Source organism: Phlebotomus papatasi, chromosome 1, assembly GCF_024763615.1.
Source record: "Phlebotomus papatasi isolate M1 chromosome 1, Ppap_2.1, whole genome shotgun sequence".
Classification (NCBI taxonomy): domain Eukaryota; kingdom Metazoa; phylum Arthropoda; class Insecta; order Diptera; family Psychodidae; genus Phlebotomus; species Phlebotomus papatasi.
The window spans coordinates 73918520-73938912 of NC_077222.1; the positions used below are offsets into that span (position 1 = coordinate 73918520).

The 20393-nt window shown below is 32.9% G+C and overlaps 1 protein-coding gene and 1 long non-coding RNA gene across 2 annotated transcripts in view; both read right to left on the reverse strand.

Moving 5' to 3' along the window:
• Positions 1-20393, reverse strand: part of LOC129801674 (steroid receptor seven-up, isoforms B/C) — a 101628-nt gene that overhangs the window by 41396 nt on the left and 39839 nt on the right. The gene's annotated exons all lie outside the window — the stretch shown is intronic.
• Positions 18566-19846, reverse strand: LOC129801680 (uncharacterized). The gene is made up of 3 exons (XR_008751720.1): positions 19568-19846; positions 18818-18950; positions 18566-18694 (listed from the first exon to the last, which is right to left on the reverse strand). It is a non-coding gene; the product is annotated as an uncharacterized LOC129801680 (long non-coding RNA).

Consider the following 20393-nt stretch of genomic DNA (forward strand, 5'->3'; position numbering starts at 1 on the left):
TATTAAATTGGACTGTCAAAAATTGTAGAATCTATTGCATGGATAGTAAATTCTAATAGCCGGATGGTAAATTCTAATATCCCCGGATATTAGATTTTACTAGCCGGATGGTACATTTTACTGGCAGGATAGTAAATTTTACTAGCCGGATATTAGAATGAAAAATGTCGGAAAAATTTATTTTTCCTTATTTTCATTAATTTTTGGCCATTGTTTGAGGGCTTAGGGGCCCTTCTTGGATGATATTCTCTGCATTTCAAGCCATTTTTGTGCGTGAAAATTGACGACTGCGCCGAGATTTGAACACGCGACCTTTGTGATGACAGTCCAGCATCTTCCAGCTGCGCCACGAATTGCTATAATGTATTCAAAAAAGCATATCGGGAACCGTTGCATCGGCACCCACGATATTCCAAAATGACATTCTAATAGCAGGATGGCAAATTTTACTGGCTTGGATAGTAATTTCAATCGAAATTACTATCCTCCGTTAAAATTTACTGTCTTCCAGTTAAATTTTAACATCTAATATGCGGCCAGTAAAATCTACTTCCCGGATATTAGAATCTAAGAGAGGTCAAGGTAAAATCTAAATGAGGATAGTAGATTTTACCATCCGGCTATTAGAATTTACTATCCATAGGATAGTAAGTTTTAAAATGTCAAGATGGTAGATTCTAAAGGAAAGTTTCTATGGAGGATGGTATTTTCTACTATCTTTTGAGATAGTAGAATTTAAAGACACGATTTGTAGAAAATACCATCCAAATTTTTCTCGGTGAATATACGATAGAATGAGATAATAGAATCAAAATTTATTGGTGTCAAGTTACAAATTCACTTTGGGTATAGAAGAAGTTTATTTATTTTTATTTAAACTCTCTATTGTTTTTTTTTTCAGATTATTCTTCACGTAAGAAAAAGAAGAATGTAAAAATCGTTCATTGAAAATTAATATTACTTTGTATATACAAATATACATATTTTTGAAAACGGTATTGTAGATATGATAGTGTAAAATTTCTTGACATAGTTTTTTTGTTTCATATAGAAAAAATATGTGAAATGTGTTTGGTAAATACAGCAGTATGTTGCTCAAAAGGTTGTGCTTTGAAATTGATATGACTCCATGAATCTAGTAAGAGATATTCAGTGAACTGATAAATAAGAAATTAGTGAAACGCCTTTTGATAATTTATAAATATCACGAGAATACACCACTGACAAGATGAAACGCAATAGAACACTTAGGGAATGCGGTGGTGGAAAAAGCTGTGAGAAAATATTTATTCATAATTCATTAATGGATGAAATTGAAGAAGGAACCTGCTGTGAGATGAAGAGAGCACCACAAATGAATGGCACGCTCATGTGAGCATCAAAGTGCAAATGATCACATCAAATCAGCTGAATTAAAGTCAGTTTATCTCTCACGCAGAGCAATCTCACAGAACTCATTACTCACATAGCCTTCCAACTGCAAGTTATGGGATGTGCAGAAAAAAAATCCATGTTTCTGGACTCCACACATCACAGAGAATTCTCCCGCATGTTCCTAAATGATCTTCCCCAAATCCCTCCATTCATACCACACTTTATGGTAGAAACGGTTAGCATCAATATGTGAAATCTCTATAGGCAATATTATAAAATAATATCACGGAATACATGTTGGATGCACTGATGAACAGAGTGGCACTTTACGATGCCGAAGAAACAGGCTAAATTTTTGCCAAATGATTGATCACTCCGACAGTGTTAGCGGTGTTCGGAAAGATGGTTGCAATCACAATACATATGTCTTGCTTATTATCCACGAAAAGCTGCAACAGTGAGAAAATGCATAATGCGTAGTGGAACTGGAAAAAGGACGGATAATTTACTGATGTACTCTTCGATTACCGCTGGTGTTGAATTACAAGATCGTTTGATGCTTTTATCACTCACACGGAGAGAATGGCGAATTGCTGTGAAGGAATTTCTTGCTAAGAAACAGACAATAATTTCACAGAAGAAAAGGAACTTCCTTATCGAACAGTTGGAGATACATTGTTGCAATATTTTTATGATGGAACAATTTTTAACAGGGGGCATTAAAAAAGGCCAAAGTGGTCGAAGAGGCAGTTTCAACTGCCTTCGCATATACAAGAGCATAAATATTGCCGCGTGAATGCCAATAAACCACCCACAAGCATATAATTTTCACTGTCACATTACCATTAAATATGAGACTGAATAATTTGTGAAAACTTTCAGGAGAAACACTATATTTTAATTGCTCAGCGAGATACTACATCGTACTACAGGTCATGCCATTTCAACAAATCACAAATCAACATCTTAGATGAATCAAATAATTTCAATTTGCAATAAATAGCTTTCACCTGTTACAGTTCTGTCTACTTTTAACACTTTAAGGACGGAAGGGTCAAAAATGAGGATAAGAAAATATCATGTATTTTTTGACTTTTTGAGGGAAACATAAATATAGATGTTCGTAATTTTGTTAATTTCGTTAATTTTGTTTTTGGATCACCGATGACCTAATCGTTCTTAACCCTTTAAGGACAAGAAGGTCAAAAATTAGGGGTCAAAAAAATATTCTTCTTTGAATAAATATTTGTGGGCATTTTTGACGCGAAGAAAGGGATAGTTTATAAAATCTATAGGTTATATTGACAATTCAATTACATATTATTCTACCGCCGGGTGATAAGTTTGTAATTAAAATAGAGTACAAATTTGTACTGTTCGTGTAATATTTTTTGAACGAACTGGATAACTGGAATCTCTCTTTAAAAAAATCTTTAAAGATCTCTTTTATTCTTATTCTAATTTTATTTTTATACTCCATTAAAAAATTTTAGTAACATTTAATAATCGAGCGAGGGTTCTCTAATACAAACAAAACATATTTTTAGATAGTTTGACTAGTAAAAATATAAATAAATTGATCTGTAAATATTTTAAAATTTTAAGTTAGGTTTTGGCACATCATTTGAATCAGGAAAATTTCATGAATTCGAAATTCAGATCGTTCAGATCCCTTTCTTTCTCATGTTGTCTACACACCAGAAGTAATTTTCGTCAAAAATTGCCGTTTTTAAAAAATTCTGACGTTTCTGCTTACAAGGATAGGGGAAATTTTCTTTAAAAAGGCATTTTTTAAAGAAACTTCTCATAGTGTGTAGAGGCCATCAAACGTTTTACAGGTTTTGCACGTCATGTATCAAATTAAATTCATTTCAATCGAATGTTGAGTGCGAAAGAATGAGAAAAACATATGAAAAACATTTGAGGAAGGGATGTTTTTTTATCTCATGAAATTTTTTCGAACTAGAGGGTGTGCCAAGGCTTAAAAAAATTGTTTTATTCTGTAAAACAAAAATTAAAAAAAACTGATCAGAAATTCCTTTAAACTAAATGTAAAATGTCAATATTGTTCAAAAGATCTTTTTTTTCTCTTTCTCGAGAAAATTTCTTTTTTTATGCGTTTAAAAGTAATGCTTTTATTTACATATTGACCATTTTTTATTCAATATTTTCAACAAAATTCTTCACAATATGCTGCAGACTAAGGATTTATTCGGTTCATTATTCGAGAAATCTTTGCCAGAATATTAAAATTATTTTATGATTTATTAATAAAATGGGAGACATGTAAATTTCTTCTCTTTTTATGTTTATGAAAAATTTTATGATCTTGTAGATGAAGAGAGTACTTATGTATATTTGCAAGAAAAAAAATCAGAAATATTTTAATCGTGCAATAACGTTAATCTAATTAACTAATGGAGTATGTTACTAATAGTAAAATTTTTCCAAAATCTCTTTTCTTCCCTTTCTTCTTAAAAACAAGATTTTTTTTAATTGTATGCTTAATGTTCAATTTATTCCTTTTTATAAAAATTAATTTTAGCGTAATTGAACATGTTATCGTTTTACCTCATGCTAAATTCTTAAATGTATGTAATGCGGGTTTTAACAGAAACTGCTGCTGAAGTAGGATCGCAAGCAAAATAATCAGTTTCACTTCACAAAAAATCTAAACCAATTGTGCTACTTGCAATTCATGCCAGGCAAAATTCCATAACTAATAAAGTATTAACAAAAGTAGAGTAATTTGGCCCCTTCACAAAATTGCACCTCAGCTGAAGTGCTGAAAAAAAGAGTTTTCAATTTTATTTACCGGTACTCTCTCAAGAGCGTATGCTGTACATTCAGCACTTGTATGGTGCACTATAATTCTATTATAATATTGCGAAATAGTGCAAAATGCATACTTCAATTCTGCCCAGGTATACAAATTGCAAAAATGATCAATAAATCAATGGATCGTTCTGGCTTGAGAACGTGGTTGTAGATGATGGAAATAACAAGGCGTGAATGTATCGAAAATTGTTTTGCGAAAACGTAATTCCTTTTTGAAGATGATTATGAGAAATTACTATGATTTGCCTAACCATGCACTTCGGTGTGAATTAAAAATCCGATAATATTCCATGTGATGCATCGCCTTATAACCTCTGAATTGCGCGAAATTGATTTGCATGGAAGAAAATTGGCAGCATGTGTGAAGAGAGAAATTCATTGGGAAATTATTTGAAATTATATTTGAGATGTGAATTAATTCTTTAAATTCTCATCGACTTGCGACAGTTAATGAATGCTCAACCGACATTAAAATGCAATTTTGTAGACAATTCAGGTAGTTAGTGGTGGTAGATTTAGCACCACATGCTATTAGCATGGTATTTTAGTTCGTATGAAAAGAAGTCGTTTTAGCGGAATTACTTGTCCATTCTTGCTATAAGATAATCTCAGAAGGAAATCACCAATATATAACACACGAATAACGAGATATAACAGAAGAGGAATTATTCACACAATTTACATAAAACCTATTTTATTAAAATATTTTATATGTACTTTTGTCATAATAAAAGATTTCGCGATAAATAAAATTCCTTTTATGCATTGCCACATAACAATGAATTTCAGTAAAAATTGTAGGTGTTCAAACTACCAATTCAAAGTATTTTATTTATGATGTGTTGTAGATTTTTTTCAAGACGAAATTATCACTTTTAAGAGATTAGGGGAAGCAAATTTGTCAAAATTGACAAAAGAAAAGATCATGTGGCACAAAATAAAGAAAAATCACAATGCGATTTTCCTTCTTTTTTAATCTCAACGATTTATTGCTAATTATTGCCACGTTCTTCCTCATGTGATCTTCATACAATATATTGATTTTTATGGAAGCTATAACTTGAAGTGTTATATCCCGTGAGAATGGAGAAGTAGAAGGGATTGAATTGCAATATGCAAAATACACAATTTATATGATTTCAAACATATTTGACATTTATGTGTGGTGGCAATATATCATTTTTACACAGCAACAAAATATGTACAGCCTTTGAGGAAGTTTCTGACTTTGCCTATAATAGGAAAAAAACATAGTTGCCACCCACTAAGAATTTTACACGAGTTCAGAATATTTAAATCAAATAAAAGAATTTATGTAAATAATATTTAGAAATTTCTTTAATTATTGCATTTTAAACTTAAAATCCACTTGTAAAACTTTGCGGAAGTAATGGTGACCGGGGCACATCTATCCAGTGTTTTATGTCTTATACATTAAGTAGCGATAAGATATTGATCGTATGATAACGCGTAGTTCAAAGTTATAAGATACCCGACCTTTCCAGGGAGAATTAAAAAAGTAATTTAAATATAAACACAAGTATATAATTGACGATGCCCTAAAATACTCTATCTTGTATATAGGGTAAGTGTGCCAAATTCCGGCCAGCTTGCAATTTCGGCCATCTTTTTTGTTCCTCGAATTTTCATGAACGTTTAGATTTTACGTACTCTAGAGATTATACAATGCAAAAGAATAACAAAAAATGTCGCTTCGACAAACGAAATGACGTGAAAACGATATTGGAAGAATTCCCGAAGGGCAAGGAACTATGAGAATGAAGGTGGCCGAAATAGGGCACCAAAGCTATGTATGTATTTTTTTCATTTTAAAATGCATTAAGAATGATTTTAGAGTAAATGAAGATGGTAAACTGTTTACAAGGTTCCAAGCAACACTCTTACAAAAGAAAGAATAAAAAAATCAAGTTGTATTTAAAAAATTACATTTCAAACTTGAGACTTTGTCGCTTGCATGCAACTATGCCGAAATTTGGCACACTTACCTATGTATATTTAATTTTTTATTTGTAAAAAAATTGATTAAAATTTCCATTTAGTGATTGTAAGAACATTTTTGATATCTGAGAGAAATCATTGGAATTCCTTAAAACTGGGGTCGAATTCCTAACACTGGGACAATTGCCATGTCATATCAGAAATTTTACTGAGATTATTTGCGAAAACTTAAACATATATGAAATATAAATAATTGCACTGAGAGAAATACGGGTGTGAAATATGCACAAATCGGGGGTTATTTTTCACACCAAATTCTAACCCCGAATCAACCAAACCTCTCCGGTAGTAAATTTGGTAATAGACAGGGGTTAAAATTATTGAATAAAAAAATCAAACCCCATCGAGTGTGGATTTTACACCGACGCTATAAAATAAATTCGAAACCCCTATCGAGGGTTATTTTCACACCAATAATATTCAAAATATTCAAACCTCGTCAAGTAAAATTTTAACACCTTCAGGTGTACCTATTGGTAACCTTTCCGGGGTTTACAATAGCACCATCCTCATTCAGGTACCCTCTTCATTTAAATAGAAAACTAAAAAGATTATTTTAAAATTCATGTTTTATTTTATATTCTTTTACATATTATAAATATTTTTATATAAAAATATCTTTTTTATCATCCCTTAAATAATATAATTTTTCACACAGAAAACATATATTTCTTTTTCATCTTCAATTGTAAAAACTCTCTTAATCGTTTTATAGTTATTAATTTTTGCAAATAATTGAAAAATCATCTCAAAAAATTAATAAATGGATATTTAAAGGCAATACTAATAAAAAGCAAAAAACTAATATCGAAACTATTCATATACTGATAATAAAAATAATATTTGTAATCTATACTTATAATAGTGAATGAAAGCTACATTAAGTAAAATACACCATATATAAATGTAATAAATTGCGCCAAAAAGTTAAGTTAGAGAGCTAACATTAATAAATGTGTAAATTTATAGGTATACGCAACTTTTGGGTTTATGCAAAAGAAAATTTACATGTGGCAAAAACTCAAATAATATTACAATTTTTATAATTTTCCTAAAGAAATTTTTCCGGGTAAAATTAATTCTGAGACTAAAATTTTATTTGTAGATGTTATTTATTGTGAATTAAATTTAAAATAATTAAATTGTATTAACAATTTCTTTCGAATATATTTAACTTCAATAGCTACGCTAAAATATTTTTCAAAAATGACGTGTTAGATTTAATTATTTTTCAAAATGTTCTACAATTTCTCCTGATATCAATTAGAGATAGACTAGGACGAATGTTATTCTCAAAATTGACACAGACTGTAATTTGTAAAATGTTCCAAAAAACAAATCAATTTTTTACCTCTAGAAGAGTGGATCGAAGCAGAAATCTCGTTGTTAAGGGTCCTTTGATAAAAGCTTGAGTGTCAAACGCGCAGCTGTGTCCGGAAGTTAATTTTTTCCTTTAACTCTTCTGGAAGAAAATGATGTCCAGATGACTGTTCGCTACACACTTTAACTGTTTAGTAGTTAAACGAAAGCCTAAAAAGAGATATAGAAAACAAATAATAAGATAAATAATGTATTAGTGTACCTCTAGAAAATATTAAGAAAATTGTATCACTTACCCACAAAGATTTTCTCAATATGAAATCAGATGTATTCGATACTGTCAGGTGGGACCCACAGTTTCAGCAGCTCCAGGGTATCTTTGTCGCCACGTACTACCGCAGAGGTAAAAGCTTCACTAATTTCCGACATCCACAATCCTCTCAAACAATGTTCTATTTCCCAAAACTGTAAATAAAGTTATAAAATTAGTTAAAAAAAGGAGCTAAAGTTTAAAGAAATCGTGTAAAATTGAGCTAGCTATGCAGCTTCTAATGAGATTTAGATGCAATTGTTGCAAAGTTTTTAGATTATGTATTCACAACACATGCTTTTTTATACAGAAGTTTTATTCTGCTCCTACAAAGACAATATTAAGATTGATAGCAGATTATAATAATCCAAACAATCGACTTTAATCTCAGAAAGGCATTAAGTAAAATGCGCAATACAAATAAAGTAAGTTACAAGCGCATAGTAACAACACTTCCATAGAAAACCAGAAAATTTTCATTTTTCTGGCAAATATTTCGTTTTTTTCATAATATTTTATAGAAATTTGCACACTTACCGTCCTTTTTACGCAGAAATGTATCCTCTATAACACAATCTCATCACAGAAAATCACAGAACAAAAATCACACCGGGCGCTCGACACTTTTTTAATGGACGCTCTTGAAAGACTGAAACCAAATGAGGAATGTGAAAATTAATAGTATTTTTCGTTCAACAACCCCGAGTAGTGTTTAAAAAACACTATTAAGGTGTACTTTTCACACTCGCCTTGCATTTTCTTACATTTGTTGCCAGCAGAGTAAATGTAACACTCGATGAGGTTTAAATATTCAATATTGAATTATTTTGGATAAAAAAAATATTTTTTAATACTTTTTTATATTATTATGAAACAAAAGTGTACTAAACTCATACAAGATGTGTTCGTGGCTTTCCTGGATTGCGAAATTACATTTTTTTTGCACTTTTCACGGAATGTATGTACGGTGCAAATATAACACTCGGCAGAGTTAATTTTTATAAAGCAAATTTGGTGTGAATTTCACTTTTTTCCTTCTTTTCTGGTGTGAATCTAAACCCCGATTGCCATGGTGCATATTCAACACCTCTTTCTAACCCCGGCTCCCAGATCCATTTCCCTCAGTGTGGTCTTATCTATTTTTAGTTAGCATTGTAGAAGCTGCTAAAATTAAGTGCAAACTCGTAACTATTCCACACAATAATTATTTTTCGTATGGCAATTTTCATAAATTAACAGAATCTCTCTTCTATACTAAAAGTGATAGTCTACAATAATTGCTGGACAGTACAGAACTTCTGGTGTGCGATTTAAGAACCTTTTACTGAGGGTTTATTCTGCAATTCATGAGTTTTTCACGTGATAAATATGATAAATTCACAGGTCTTTGATCGCCTTTTGTGAGTATTTCATGAGCTTTTCATAAAAAGTGTCATGTGAAACATGGACATTGCATCCTAGAATTTACAAGATCATTTTTGTTAAAGTGTTTTGCAACACTTAGATAAGACGATCTCAAATCAGTGAATTTATCACGTGATAAACTCACAATCTTAGAATTCATACCCTGGTTGGACGCCTAGGAAGGTTTTGGATATTTAGAATTCCTCAACCATTATCCGGAGATGAAGAATAGAACAGCATAAACATCCAACGAGCAAGTATTATGGAGGAAAATCTAGACAATTTATTTTCCATGCATTTAAAAAAATGCGTAAAATCTTAAAATATTTCTTAAGGTACATCATGATACGAAGAAGAAAAAAATATATTACACAGCCTAAAAATACATTTGAAGTTGAACTTTTTATTAAATGTCCGACTTTTCAAATTTCATCTATGTAGAAAAAGTTAAAGGTAATTTAAAGACTTTTTCATTAATTGTCACATTGCAAATCATAAAACCTCGACTGAACTTTTATTTGACTTATAAGGAAAGAATGGCTATTTCATCATTCATTCTGAAGAGTAGAGGAAACTGGGGCACTACCGAACTAGGGGTAGCACCGAACACTGATATTTATTTCCAAACTACTTGGACTACGACGATGAATTCTTCAGTGTACAAGCATCTCTACGGTCCCTATAAATTCCTATAGTAGAAACTGGGGCATCACCAAACACGGGGTACCACCAAAGAGTAATTTTTATTTCTAAACTACTTGGACTATCTCGACCATTCCTTCAGTGGACAAGCATCCCTATAGTGCCTATAAATTCCTATCGATCTTATCCTCTGATATCCAATATCCGATTTAAAAATCGCAGTGTTTGGTGGTACCCCGTGTTTGGTGGTGCCCCAGTTTCCCCTAAGTCATGTCCTCTGAAATCTACTATCTAATTAGAAAATCGCAGTGTTCGGTATTACCCCGTGCTCGGTGATGCCCTAGTTTCTACTTTTATTCTTCTTTCATTTAAAATTTGATGAAATACATATATAAGAAAATAAATATGCTGTTCCAATCTTAGAATGTCTATCTTCTTGCGATTATTCACGTCTGCCATGCAAATGAAGCTAATTTTGCGGTAAAAATAGTGCACAGAAAATGAATTATCTGTGCCAGGAGATGCTTTCTACGGAGGTGGATAAAGCATCTCCTGGAACTCAGCACTATATGGATCTATGTTGGAATTTGCAATGGATCAAAATTTATATCCTAAATACCCCAAAGCGACACCCAGCGATGAATCTGTGCGCATCATGAGAATTGATTTCAATCCATGAATTTTCCTCAACGAATTTATCTCTGTTCACCGCCATGGGAATCTACGCGAAAAGAGATGAAATATCGTGTTCGATATAAAAGCATTACACGACAATCCGTTAGCTTTTCAGGTGAAGATGGAGGTGGAGATCTAGGGGACAGCACAAGAAATGGTACAAAGAAATAATGGAAAGAAATATTAATAGACAATTAATTTCTGTATCAATTGACAAAGTGTATGAGTTGATATTGTTGCTGATTTTGTGCCTTCCATGTCTTGTGTGTGGTCCGCAGATTTGAGTTCTTCTCTCTCATAGTTACTCAGAAGAATGGTGCTCTTTGGGTGCGTTATTGTACGTGTAATTTATCTTTTGGAGTCTGCTTTTATTAAGAATTGACTTTGACTCGAAGCGCGTATAAATCCAAACAACTCTCTGGGAGTCTCTCGCTGGATTTTAATATTAAAAGTCAAGAAGTGAAAAACTAGCATTAGAATGATGATAAATCTCCATAAATTTATCACTTTACCCATATACACTCTAATGTATTTTAATACATCTCTTAAGTATTTAATGATAGTTGAAAAAAATAACACCAATCAATTTTATTTCTACACCAAAATCAATTCCAAACATTTGTATTTGAGCACTTTTTCTTTCATAGCCACAAAAAAAGACATATGAGAATTGGGAGGAAAATTACATTAATTATAATTTTTTCTTTCTCTCCCCTGACCAGAGAAAAGAAGGTATTCTCCATTGCCTCATTCTTTTGCAAATATCTCACATTCACGAGAGTTCATTCACGATTTTTTCGACAATAAACCATCTCGTTGGGCATCACAATGCTCAGTTTGGTGAAAATAGTACAAAAGAACACTAAATATTTTAGTTCTCATACACTGTAAACCTGATTTTGCACCACCATATGGTATATCTGCAAATTACAACCTCCCAAAAAAACATATACCTTTGGGGATTCTTCTTTTTACATCCACCTTCGAGGGGGGCTAAGAATGGTATCCTACCAGAGAAATCAACTGTATAATTTCTCAGGCGCAGGGGAATATAAATTTTCGAAGAGAAACCAATAGCTCCACAATTTTCGAAGCTTTGGGAAAATGCTGAGGCAAAGACGGAAAGAATGAAGCTTTCGGCAAGGTGAGTGGCGATCATTTCCACTATAATTATCTTCAACGATTCAATAATGTTATTTGCTTCGGGGTGTATTGTGGGCATGGAGAGTAAAATGAAGAATAACAAATATTTCTCACAGAAGAAGACAAAAATCTCCTGTCCAGTGATAAATCTACATTTTGACCACTCGCCACAATTGAATTCGAAATGCATTGAATGCTCAGTGTGAACTTGTACTCTTGCCTATATTGCTCTTCTCGATTATTCACCCGTGAACAGTGGCCAACATATTTCCAGAAACAGTTTAATTTCATTATAATTAGCAGAATATTTATAATTTTTGATATCAGAAAAATATAACTGCTCTCTCTTTGAGTTCGAGCAGTAAAATGGGGCCTACTTAACTTTTTTCTATAACTATTTTGCTAAATTAATATTAATTTTAACCTTGCCATGTGTTAAAGCAAAATAGTCATTCCAACAGTTGACCTCAACAGTAGTTCAAATTTAAATAGAAATCGATGAAAAAATCAGTCGGCTGCACCGAGTTTTATTTTAAATAAGTACCTTTGTCTGTTTTCTTCATGTTAAAAGAAAAAATATTGTATCAATAGTTAGAATTTCCAACAAAACATCGATCTAAGCATCTTTCATCGAGGAAAGTGTCTAGTGCAAAAAAAATCCCCAAGACAACAGATATTTTTGTTTAAAAACTCAGTGGTGACAGTTTTCTCCAGTCTCTCCTCAAAATACTACCAAGAAGTGCGGTTTCCAAAAAAATATCTTGAAAAGGCATCATGAGAGACATAGCGATACCAGGATGCATAAAGAACTACAAAAAGTACTTCCAAATACATGTAGGAACTTCCTGCAAACCATACAGATCCATTCAAGCATCGAGAGTACGATAGAGGAATGGAGTCACAGACGTTCAAAAAAAATATTTATCTCTAATCCGGAATCACAATATCTGAATCAAAGAACTAAAGAGTTCCTACCTCATACTTCCACTCATATCTACACACAGGTTAGTCATATTTACCTACAATCATATTTGTGTAGCTATATTACTATCTGAACAATTGTAATACAATTTCTGTAATTTTTTAAGGTTACAGTAAGACAACTTGAAATTGAATCTAAATTAGAATTTTAAGTAAAAACACCTCAAAGAAATCGACGGCTCCATTCCATACTATACTAGTACTTAAAATTATATTAGTCCGAGATATATGATCCTGCACCGAAAAAAAAATTCAATAGTATTTCCCACAAATCTTGTCTATAGATTCTAATGCCTCAAAAGATACTAGAAAATACGATCCTTCGTAGACACTTCTCCTTTAGAATACTCTTAAAATTTTAAAATTTATTATCCTATGGATAGTAAATTCCTCCTTTAGATTTAACCTTCGGCTTTCCTAGATTCCAACATCCGGATAGTAGATATTACTAGTCGGATAGCAAATTTTACTATCCGGATATTAGTTCTTAAAATTTAACTGGAGGCAGTAAAATTTAACGGAGGATAACCATTTGAATTGAAATTACTATCCAAGCCAGTAAAGTTAGTATCCTGCTGTTAGAATGTCATCTTACTTTAAGTGGCGATACAACGGTTCCCGCTATGCTTTGAATAGACTAGGGTAAATTGGTACAAGTTGGACAATGGCAAAAGTTGGAAAATTTCGCTGGGACAAGTTGGACAGGCAATTTTTTCTGGATAAATACAGTACTAAATTTTAATTTGTATATTTTTCTATGTTTTAGTTTAATTATTTGGTTCCTTGTGCTGCAAATAAAGTGAAAATCCATTCATATGAATAAGATTTAACGTATAAAATTCTCACCTCAATTGACAGTGTAACTTTTCACCGTCGAAAAAATACATCGATCGGCCATTTTTTCCTAATAAAAACACAAGAAGAGTGACTTTGGTTTTTCGGTTCTATTGACATTTCTCAATATTTCTGGCAAATTTTAGTGGAATAAAGTGTTTAATCTCGATAGTTAACGGTACGTAATGGTTTTATTTGATATAATTACTAACTGTATGAAGAAAAAGTGCTTATTTGAAGCGTGAGCAAAAGTGACAAGTTGGACATCCGGAGATACGATTGTATTGCAGGGGTTTTCTTTTTATTTCAGATGGGTAAAAAGGCAAATAAATTGAAAAAGTACAAATCCTATACTCAAGACCAAGTGAACAAAGCACTGGAAGCTTTTCGTCAAGGAAAGTCACTAAGTCAGGTGTCAGTATTATTTGGGGTGCCAAGAACAACACTTTTTAATAAGCTGACCGGGAAATGTCCGGAAGAATGCTCTGGGGGAAGGCCTCCTACGCTGCCAAAAGATATAGAAGATGAGCTCGTTGAATGGATTTTAGGATGCAGTGACAAGTGGCATCCTATAACAAAAGATCAAGTCCTCAACACTGTGCAAATTATTTGTAAGAAGTTCAAGATTGTCAACGAGTTCACCGATGGAAGGCCAGGATACTCTTGGTTCAAGAGCTTTTTGAACAGATACCCAGAATTGAGACTTCGTACACCAGAAGCATACACAACCCAAAGAGCTGGTATTACCACTGAGTGGTTTGAGAAAACTCATGAATATTTAAAATCCAAAGATCTTCTGGAACTTCCTCCTGATCGCGTCTTTAATCTTGACGAAACGGGTGTAATGCTTTCGCCCAAAGGTGGACAGGTATCTATTATTATTCTATGGAGTTTTTAAATTCATGTTTGAAGTTCTTTGTGACAATTCGTATGATTAAAGAAAACTAAAAGAAGAGGCTATGCAAGAAAAAAAAAAGAATTAGACTTCAGAAACAGGAAGAAAGGTTCAAAATAAAAGAAGAAAAGGAGCAAAGCAAGAAAATTAAAATATCCAAGAAAAAGATTTAATAAATAATATATATCTAAGCCTTAATGTTTTTTACTTTTTAATTATACACTTTACCCTAGTGGTATAATTGATTCAGTGTGTATGGCATTCAGTAAAAAATCTTGAAACTTGCACAACCTTCCCCTACGCATTGTCCAAATTCCCACGTCCAACTTGTCCCACCCTGTCCAAATTATATTGTTTTGCACTCACGTATTTTTCTTGTATTTAAGAACTTTTCAAACTGTTTTTCAAGAATTTCCATGAAACGGTAATATTCTAGAAGAATCAAGGAGCAAATTTATGTATGTCATCAGGGAAAAATGTATTTATAATGTCTTTAATCTTGTATCAAAGTTCGAGCCTCTGGAAATTGTTCCAATTTATGCAACTTACCCTATAGAAATTCCTAATGCAATCGGAAGATGTTCGACCGTCATCACAAAGGTTCCGTGTTCAAATCTCGGCGCAATAGCCAATATTGTAAAAAGATTTTCATGCTTTCAAATTCAAATGGTTGAAATCCAGAGAATATTATCCAGGAAGGGCCCTAAGCCCCCAAACATTGGTCAAAATTAATATACGGATAGAAAAATTTACTATCCGGCTAGTAAAGTCTACTAACCGGATAATGGAATTTAGGAGAGCCCAAGGCTAAATCTAAAGGAGGATAGTAATATTTATCATGCGGTTATTAGAATTTATTGTCTATTGTCGAGCCGAGATTTCCTAAAGTTTGAACATAATATTTGGAAAGTAAGAATTAAACAAAATTAAGAATATGTCCACAATATTTTCATCAATTCTTGCCTAACTGAATTTATAAAACACTAATTTTTTTTAAATTCGACTGCTACTTCAGTAAGTTGCTCAGTAGAATTTAAATGATTGAACCTACTTCTTATCCAATACAACAGTCCCTTGTAATAGAACATAGTGCTCCTATTATTTTTCCCACTAATGTAATACAGAATAATGAAAATGTTCAGCGTTCTGTACAAGAAATTCCCTCTACAGACAGCTGACACGAAATTTGAAGAAAACATGCAAAGGAATTCCATGTTTGAACACTTTGCTTCTCAAGTGTATGTTGATGATGATGACTCCACAGTTTAGCTCGTACAAGAAGTGAAACAGTACTGTGTTATATCGAATGGGATTTTTATTTATTTAGTCACTTCTTTTTATTGCTACACTATCAATATGACTATTAGGAGACCGTTATGATATTCATTCGGTGATGGTTTTATGAAGCAAAAATTAGCATAATTCATAAATCAAATGCCATAATTGCGCATTTCTCCCATGGCACATTGATAAAAGTCGAGGGTGTAGTGCGGAAAATAGGCTCTCGAATGGGGCTCTTGACTTTTAATTGAGTGAAAATTGTGTGATAAATTTCATTGATGTTTGAGATGCACTTGGGTGAAAAAAAAACGATACTGAGGATCTCCCTTGTCAATGTGAAGAGACTGTGAGCTTAAAAAAGATCTCTTCTCAGTAAAAATCTGTATAAATGTGGCACGTGCCCATTGTATCATTTCCTCACCTTTTTGCCCGTTTTTTCCCACTTCTTGCATTATTTGATTTATATTTTTTCTCACTCACATTCACCTTCAGTATCTTCGATGGAATTCGGATACACCAGCTTCTCGAATAAAACATGCTGAAGAGGGAACCTCTGACCTCTTTCTCAACTCTCTGTTTCACGCTCGGCGAGACTTGGGGTCTCAACACACTTTTATCCTATGCCCCATCCAATTTATTAATTACACTGTAATCATGACGAGTAGAAATTCATTCCAAAGTGATACGCAATGTTGAGGGATCAGAAAAAAGGGAGGCACGGTGTTGAAAAAGATGAGAAACAAATAGGAGTTTAATTGAATGTTGTTATTCACTTCTTAGAGATCACCATCGTGGAGATTTAAGCTCTATTTGGAGATCTATTAGTGCAGAATGGAGGCATAGGTTATCGCTATGTGAGATCCAACTGGCTGCAGTTTCATGAGCAGGGCTCTTCGTATTTCGTGATAATCTGCTTCTTTGGCTCTAACGAATTGGGCACTGCCCATCAAATCTTTCTTTTTTTTTCAATTTCGAAGTTCACGAACCGTGGGAACGATCCATCTACCAGTATTGCAATTATGTGCTTAAAGCCCATGGAGGGAGGATTTGCGCTGCACGGTTATCCAGAAATTCCTTTGTGAGGCATTAAATGCAAAAGAAGAGCACTGGTTTGCAGATGCAAAACTGACCACCGATCATACTTCATTAATTAATGTGCAATGCGTGAAAATCCATCTGAGAAAATATTCCCACCCTTGGCTCCCCCAGTCTGGTCTTCCTGAAATTTTACCCTCTGTTGATGGTATTATCCCTATGAAAGATATTGTAGCAAATGGTCAAGACTCTGGTCAAACAGGATCCCATGGGAAGGGAAAAAGAAGGATATATTCAACTTGCAAATCCCAAATTCAGTCAAAGGGTCACTTCTCACTGTCACCTCTCCTCGATGTAGCCAAAGTAGACAAAAATATCTTTACCATGGGCATAAAATACTCAAGATACAATATTTGAGTGGATCGAGCGTCCGGAGTGAACCGGCTGCCAATCGAACCTCCAGGCTAAAGGTCAGAGTGATCCGCTCCAAGGGGTGCGTTGTCCTATTGTCCCATTTGGGTATTTAATTTGATTAATGATTTTCGTGTTTTTATGATATGAACGTTAGGTATTTATGGTAATTTTTTTCATCCACTTCCCTCTTATGGTTGCAACACGAGAAATTTCTTCCTTTCCTTCAATATGCATCTTCCCTGACTTAAAATTTCGAAGAGGGCCGAGAAGAATGCACCTTGAGGCAATTAAGGTGCGAAAATTGGTAAAGTCATGGAGATATCTCACGCATCTTAGAGAAAATTCTCTTGCTGAGATTTATTAATGGATTCAAAATTGATCTAATTGTGCAAGTCATCACGAATCCTTCCTCAATGTCAATGAGCCGGGGTAGAAGAAGTCATTAATCATGAGGAGGTCAACCGATTGATTTGAAAATCAATGGGAATATTCTAAGTAATGATATTACACCACTTTTTTTAATGGTCACTACAAAAGAAATCTAACGTTACTCAAAACCTTGTATTCGACATAATATGATACAATGTTTCAAAAGTTTACTTAAATAATGCAAACTTCTCATTGTTTCGTTTTTAGTCTTCAAGAAAAAAGTAATAAGAAGTAAAGTTCTTAGATTTACGATTCTATCTCGGCATAGCATTCTTACATTAAGGAATAGTTTTATGCTTTAAACTGTAATTCAAGAAACTAAGTAGACAATATTCTATAATTGGTTACCGTGCTAGATACTGAATTTCGTTTATTCGTCTAAACTAAAATGTAGGAGACTGTCTTGAATAATACGAGTGCCAACAAATTTTACAAGTTATCGGGTAGTTGTTGATACTTGAATATCATCGTTGATCTTATTCGTTAGTTTAATACCAAAGTTTATATTTTTAAACAAAAAATTACAAAATCAAATTGAAAAAATTCAGTGTACACTAAAAAAAATATCCTAAATTAATTATTCTTAAAAATTAATTAATTTTAATCCGGTTATTATTATAATTAGTTCAGGTTATAGTTAGGTTCAAATCCTAAAAATTCCAAAAATTGCAAAAATATTTTAATTTTATGAACTTTACTAACAGTAATGTACATAATTCATATTTGAATATTTTAAGTACACAGTAAAAAATAAGTACCACTATAATAGTAGGTAATTTTTGACATCTCTATTATAGTGGTAATTTTGGGAAAAGTGTAATTTTTAAAACGTGTAATCTTCAGCGTGTAATGTTTTTTTTTGCGTGTAATATCCAGCGTGTAATGTTTTTCCGTGTAATTTTCAGAATGTAATTTTCAAAAATGTGTAAAAAGGAGCGTGTAAAATTAAAAAACGTGTAATTTCTAGCGTGTAATTTTATTTTTCCTAAAAAAATTCTTTTCACAATTTTTCGCTCTTCGTTTATTGGTTATCCATGTCCAGCATCAAAAGCCTCGTTTATGTGGAAGGATTTCTTTTTTGAGGATGCAATTTTGGTGATCTGTAAATTAGAAAAAAACAATCAGTTTTTAGACGGAAAATAGAAATTTAAGATTCGCAGGTCCAGGAGCGACATAGACGCAATTGTGAAAAGATTAAGAAGATGATAAGAAAAAAAACTAACCTTAGGGGGCTGCTTGCTTCCTTCGTCAGATATTCCTCCATGCACATCTTCCTAATTGCTGCATTCCAGCTTCTATTCGTTCTATCAGCAGTCTTTCATTTCGTCTGGTTGTCCATCTCCGTGATCCAGTTCCCTATGTACATATAAAATAAGCTTAATTAAATGAAAGTCACCCACAGAAGTAAATGCCCTATAAACAGGGTACTAAGGGATATCGTTCCCGGAACTACACAATCGTAATCGTAGAAGTTAAATAGCGGAAAAAATACGCTTCAAACTTTCACTGGAACTTGGGAGGATCAATGAGTGATGGATTTTAGACTCACTAAGAGCACAGGAGGGCCCCACGGGGTAGAAACACTGAGGGAAATCGTCTATTCCGGGAATAGAATGTGGAATTGTGACAAGTTGCAACATGTTCAATACCCGTTGAAATATATGCAGATTTTCACACTGTATTTCTTAAAGATTGGACTGACGGACTGATGATCACAAGGGATGGTTATTGTGGGGGCCACCACTGGCAGAAAACTGCCCTTTGGACCAGAAATCCGAGGCAAAATATGTACAAATAGAATGCAACTGAAAGTGACGCCACGTAAATTTCAACACTGGATTTTTTCCACAATCACTCACATAAAACTTTGAAAATTCACACTAGCAGGAGTACTCCACTTTTTTCTTGAGGGATTTGTTCTTTTTTGCAAAATTAGAAGCTATAAAACTCAAAAAACTAAAGAAAATACTCACCGAGGTGGATGCTTCCAGCAGCTGTCAAACTGTAATGGCGATTTTACACGTTTTTGAGTACATGCACCAAATTTTACACGTTGTTGAATATTTACCACTTTTTAAGTGACACTGTTCCACTTGAATAGTGGTAAAAATTACATGTTTGAATTACACGCTGAAAATTTTTACACAAATTATTTTTTACACAAAGTTTACCATTTTAATAGTGGTAAAAATCAAAATTTACAATTTTTTTAGTGGTAATTTGGAAATTACATGTTATTTTTTTTTACACGATTTTTTACTGTGTATATTAATCATTTAGCAGGAAAATGGCTCATTCCTGATGCTAGGTTATTTAACCCTTTAAGGACAATTGGAACACCGGTGTCCCATAAAGATAATAATTTTTCCTGACTACCTAAGGTTACCTTTTCCTTATGTGTGTACGTAATTGCAAAGTAGAAGGTTGAAGGAATCTAGGATATTTTTTGGAAGTCTCCAGTTTTTTGCTACATAGTAAATTTTAAGCTCAAAAATGACGAATTTTTAAATTCTTATAATGAAAAATAATTTTAAATATTTTTTATACTTCCATTTTTTTAAGCAAAACCGTTTTGGGAAAAGAAACTACAATACTCGAACATATTATTTTTCATTAGATTGAACATTATCATTCATAAGTATTGTTAGAAAAATTACTTAAATTTTTAGGCTATTTTTGTCCCTATCGTTCATAGACAAAAATAGACCAAATCAGACTCTGTTGGCTTTTCGAAGGCCAGATATAAGACCTTTTACTGATTTTGTTCATTGGTTTCTTGATTTTTCGGTCCGCGAAAAC